Source organism: Euphorbia lathyris, chromosome 9 (genome assembly GCF_963576675.1).
Source record: "Euphorbia lathyris chromosome 9, ddEupLath1.1, whole genome shotgun sequence".
Lineage (NCBI taxonomy): Eukaryota > Viridiplantae > Streptophyta > Magnoliopsida > Malpighiales > Euphorbiaceae > Euphorbia > Euphorbia lathyris.
Genome location: NC_088918.1, coordinates 49,518,752 through 49,524,859, shown reverse-complemented (window position 1 = coordinate 49,524,859; position 6,108 = coordinate 49,518,752).

Below are 6,108 nucleotides of genomic sequence, written 5' to 3'. Positions count from 1 at the left end.
AGGATGAATTTGCCCAGGGCATATGTCGAACTCCTTCATCACCTCCACGAAAAAGGGCAACAAGGGCAAGCGCATCCCCGCTTCGAATTGCTCTTCGTACATAACCAGTTCGTTTGGATTCTTGACGTGATGAGCTCGGTCATCACTGCCCAGAGCACTCAACTTGTATGGAACCCAATCCGATAGGCCACCGAAAGTGAAGACAGATCGGTAGAGTCGATGATACTATGTGCATCCTGGACGGAGAAATGCTTAGGACGCCCCGACCACTTTGACCGTTCAAACTACTTACCATTCGACCCTGTCACGCTCGGCTCCCTCGTCCATACTCATCTGATCATACAATGTCTCTAGATCGTTGCCACCACTCACAAGGCCATGTGGCACTTCGATGCTCACCTCGTAGATATCGGCCTGAATCCCCTCCACAAGACGCGGCACTCGCGGTTCGATTGGAGGAACGACGGTGTGTCACACTTTTCTCTTCTTTAGACCACGAGAGCTATCCCACCCCTCCTGCTCAGCCACATATTTATGTTTCTTCGGGCACTCCCGCACAACACCACGACAGATGAAGTCCAGTCATTAGGTTCCCTCGCGAGGAACTCTCCGACATACTTCCTTACAAATACCCCCAAATGAAAATGAAATGAAATAAGCGTGGTAAGGAAAAGGCACTAACCTCGCAGACTAGATATAAACCCTCAGGAGCTCCCCACGAGTACTAACCACGAACCTCCGAAGCCCAGCACTCCCAAGAATGCAACTTCCAAGCAAACAGATGAACAGAGAATGAGAGAGTGCTTTAGCGAGATGCACTATGCAGGAAAATGATTTTAAAGTGGGAGAAACTGGGAAAAAGACACACCAAGACCCCTTTTATTGGCGGTAAAAAACTCGCCAATCAAAAGGCATTAAAGGCCTTGAATGGCGCACGCGCTGCACACATCATTTCACCATTAATGTGTGTCAGTCCACCTACGCACGCAAAGGAATCCCAAAAGGCTCAATAACCTCACCAAAGTCAGACGACCAGCCTCGCTAATAGGTATGCTCGAAGATAGCATCGAGCAAGCTAGCAACTGAGTACACGACATCGAAAGGCTAAAACTCAACAACACCATATCGCACCTCGCAATCAAGCATCCACAACCCTGGCATCGATTAAGTAACCCCCAGGCGAACACCCCGTTCGTCAGAAGATCGCTTTCAATAAAACGCCTCACATTCAATGATCAGAACACTTACACCTCGGAGGGGGGGGGGGGGGGCTACTTGATTAGGGATGTGGGTCATGCCCACTAAACACCAAGATCCACCAAGTCATGCTAACACAACAGGCCCATCAACGACTCCTATAAATACCCATCAAAGGGCTCCCACATGGGCATGTATGCTTTCTCTCTCCTCTTACTTTACTTTGTACCTCGCATATATACTTACTAACTTGATCATCGGAGTGTATCCATGGATCGATCCACACACAGTGACGTTGACCCCAGTAAAGACACTTCGGAACCGCTCCGCAGACATCCTCGGTTACTATTCAGTCCCATATCTGATTAGTCATTATTAGGCCTATAATCCCCAAGTCTTGATAGCTTCAAAACCAAATGCATTTCATTAATTACGTACAAAAACTCTTCTGACCTAATAACCCATTTACCCTTTCCCCTTCCTAGACCTTTCACTTACCCACCCACAGTATAAAATAAAGCTTTTACCATATTTTTCAAAAGTCCATAACCCAGCAGTATACGTACCCTAGTTATACCGATCATGTCTGATCTTAGGCGCCTCCATCATCGTGTTGAGTTGGAGTTTACCAAACTCTGGCAGGAGTCACCCAAGTGGCTTCTCAATATTTCAGGTACGTATCTTACTCACCCAGAAGTTGTGCATTGTTCTTCCTTCTCTATTTCTGCTAAGTCACATATGTTGGAAATAGGGCTAAGGTATAGCAGCGGAAATATAAAAAATTTAGCCTACTTCCTTTTAACCATAGGATCCGTTAATCGTTATTTCATATGAAGAGGGATAAGAAGATATACCTTTCGATGATCAATCTACCGTTGCAAACGAAGTGCCCACAACTTCAAAGGAGATGTAAACTGTTTACCAATCTGCCCCTATTCGAAATAGACCTTCCAGACCTCCGAACGACGATCCCTTCGGTGGAAACGTGGAAGAATGTGTCTAGAAGCTACTGTCCAAATATCGCGACGATCTGACGGTTCAATCTCCGGGAATCCTCGAAATAGTGAACTGACCTGATGTAGGCGAAGAAAAACGAATTTCTCCCTTTTGATTGTTTTTCTTCTTTCGTGAACACGGTGAGGTTAAATTAGAATCAACCCTTATGAGATGTAACCAAAATAGATTACCTCTAATTAACCAACACAAGATCAAGGAGAAAGACGGATGAATTAGATTAATCAATCGATGGAATGCCGAATGAATTCTTGTCCACGAACTTGGGGATGGAATTCACTTTCTCTCTCTAGCTAGTAGATTTCGAAAATCACAAGGGGTGGGGCTAGAGTGTGTGTCGAAATTCACTAGGTAAGGGGTATATATATTATCTTGTCTCTAAACCCTAGTTAGATAGGATTAGGTTACTTAATAGCAATCCAATTCGGAATAGGATTTCTAATTATTATCTTACTATATATCTAATATAATTAGGATAATAATAAGTAACCTAGTTAGATAATAATAGGAGGACATTAATCCAATTAATAACTCCTAACTTGATTATCTCTTAATTAATTTAATTTCACAATCCTAATCCAATTAGGAAGAGTGGAATAAATTAATTCCCTTCCTTTAATACATATAATTTCGACCCCCCCTTATCCATGGGCCTTACTGGGCTCAACTGGGCTTCCATCTATTAATCAGATCCATCTCTCTTTTGTTTCCAAGTCTTATGTGTGATCCATTAGGTCCTTACTACTTCTGGCCGTATGCAACTATTAAATTAATTTCTCCAAGAATTATATTTAATCCTTGCATAGCGGAATGATGAACAGAGCATGTTATCGGCATGTCCGTAATCATTCCCCTAGAGTCCGTTAAGAAGACAGGTTGATTCTGCCGTTAACCCTTCCGTATTAGTTACAGTATAATTCGATCCTTTATCAACTACATCCTTGAACTGAATCTTATGACTATGGATGATGTCAAGTCATATATAGCGAGACGTTCGTTTTACTTGTACAGGCCGAGTCAACTCAAATAGATAGGTTAAGTGAAATCTGTATTTCTACTCTTAAGCTATCACCTTGCAAGGATTTAGAGTCGAGTCTTCCACAAGCGATCCTTGGACGTATCTCTCATTCGTCGGGAGTGATAAATGCTCAATCCAATGTATAACTACCCTGACATTACCTCCTGTGACACCCAACCTTTGCAGTTCACACCCCAGAGTCATCTCTGTTAAGGATCGTGGGACCACGCGATCAAAGTCTCACATTCAGTAATTCAGGATGACCAATTAACATTCCTTTGAGTCTGAGGATTATTTATACCTATTAATACCAATGAGATGAACAGGTGACAAGGACGAATCTACCCATCCTGTTATCTCAAATCGGATCCCCAATCCTAATGAACGACGTTTCATCGGATCTATGTAACTGTCCAGATATCTATATATGTGAAGCTTGTGAGATCAGCTTTCTGTCGAACAGAAGACATTGTTACATACAAGTCTCAACAGTGATATGTCAATCCTAAACATCTCACTTGACTTGGGGTGGTTTTAAGTTTATTAGTTTATTATAAAGTCTTGTCTCACTTCATGCTTGTATGAACACTTTATAATCACTTTAAACAAACTTACGGATTTCCTTTTATTAGACTTTATTTAGTGCTGTAAAAGGGTTTGCCTTTATATAGTTATCAAACATATATCTTATTAAAACAAATGATATAAAGAACAATTCATTTACAATAAGTTTGCATCCTACAACCATTGTCTTTAGGACACTAAACCCCAACAACATATGCTTGATGATATATATATACATGCTCTGAGAATGGTGACCATATGAAATGGTCTGTCATGATTAAGGCCCCTCAAAACACCCCTTATGAAGGAGGTATATACAGAGTCGATATCAACTTCCCTGTCGAGTTCCCCTTCACATCCCCAGTTGTAAGAACACGAACTTATTAATACATTGTAATCAGTTCATATATATGCATATACACTCATGATATTACTATTATTCTCAGTTCATATTCAGGACTAGGATTTATCATCCTAATATCAGTCCTTCGGGAAGGGTATCTCTTCCCCAGCTACTTGCTCGCCCTTCCTTTCCTGTTGCCACGGTAAGATGTTGCTATAAATCTATGCATGTGTCTTTGTTTGGGGTCTAATCTATCTATGCATGTTTAAGGTCTAATTTATCCATGCATTTCATGAATAGACATATCCTTTCGAGTTCTATTTATATAGAAGGGAATTGTCAAAATTCAGTGACTAGAAAAAAATTCTCTCTGAAATTTTATGCTTTTTGTACGTCGTATTGTTCTTGTTTTCCTACTCCACTGATAACGAATCTACATACGCTAAGAGTTCGCTTGTATAATCTGTTGTATCCTCAGAGACGCTCATCAATAACGATGAAATATGTCTTAAGGAGACTTCTACTATATGCCTCAGATTTGTCTAACTCTGTTCTTTAATTTTCAATTTTAGTGTTCATATACTTCTTTGCGTTCATTTTATTTTTTTGGTTTAATCACATCTAATAAAAAATTACCCTTCACGTAGCTTTCACGAGCAATTTTACGCTTAACGGCTAAAATGATGTAACTTTATCCCAATTGTTGGAAACCAATAGAAATTGTACCTCTAACGTCAGAACTTGAGACAATTTCAAACATCATTAAAAAAACACAAATATTTTTTTTAATGTATTCTACATATATATTAATTAGTTTTATTTTTTTTTATTTTTTTACTTTCATAATAGAATTTGCATGCTAATATTTTTTAAATTTGACAAAATGTTTGGATTTTTTTAAACTCGTTTTATTTTTTATTTCACGTGTATATATATGTTTGTGATCTTTTATTGGTGAGTGATAAAATATTGCACATATGCAGTGGAGATGACAATGTTCATGGCTAAAAAAAGATACAACTTGATGAATTATTTTCGAAATTGAGCTAACTTATCAATTTTAGGGATAAAATTGCTATTGGTTGTTAACGTTAGAGTTAAAATTACAGTATTTTAAACGTTATGGATAAAATTACTCTTAACTATCAACGTTGGAGATATTTTTACACACAAATCCTTATTTTAATGGAGAAGAGATGAGGAATCATTATAAATAAGAATGGGCTATGATTCGGTCCGATTAACAAACCTAAGGGGGTGTTTGGTTGCTCCTTTTTGCCTTTTCACTTCAAAAGGGAGAGTTTTAGGTGTTTGGTTAGTGACTTTCTATTTGCCTTTTACATCTGAAAAACAGCATTGGGTGTTTGGTTAGTGATCTCCTGTTTGCCTTTTACACCCGAAAAGCAGCTTTTTACAAAAGTAGAGAATCTCTGCTTTTTGAAAAATCAGCTTTTTCAAACAGCAAACCGTAACAACAAATAGAAAACCGTAACAACAAACAGTAGGTAAAACAAACGGGCCCTAAGTTAGATAAAGACTTAAAGGTGCTGGTTATACAATTTGATAAACTTATTGTGGAATTAAAAGTTTGAAGGGTTAATATATAAAATGGGAAAAACTACGGGGCCTTAAAATGTTTAACTCATTTTTTTTAATGCTTGTAATTTCAAAATGTAGAAAATAAAACCTCACACGACTACAAAGTAAAACAAATACAATATCCACGAATTGATGAAAATGATTACAAAGAGCAAAAAGAACCCATAAAAGACATAAAAAACCACAAAACAACAATATATTTCTGGTAAATCCAAATATGTAGAAAGACATCTGCAACCCAAACTTAATCATTTAAACCATTCCGAACATAGATTTATTGATTTAGGGACAAGATAGACTATTTTCGCTCTTGAAAAAAAACATAAACGACACAATAATAGAAAGCATACAATTAGATGGATAAAGAGTTCCA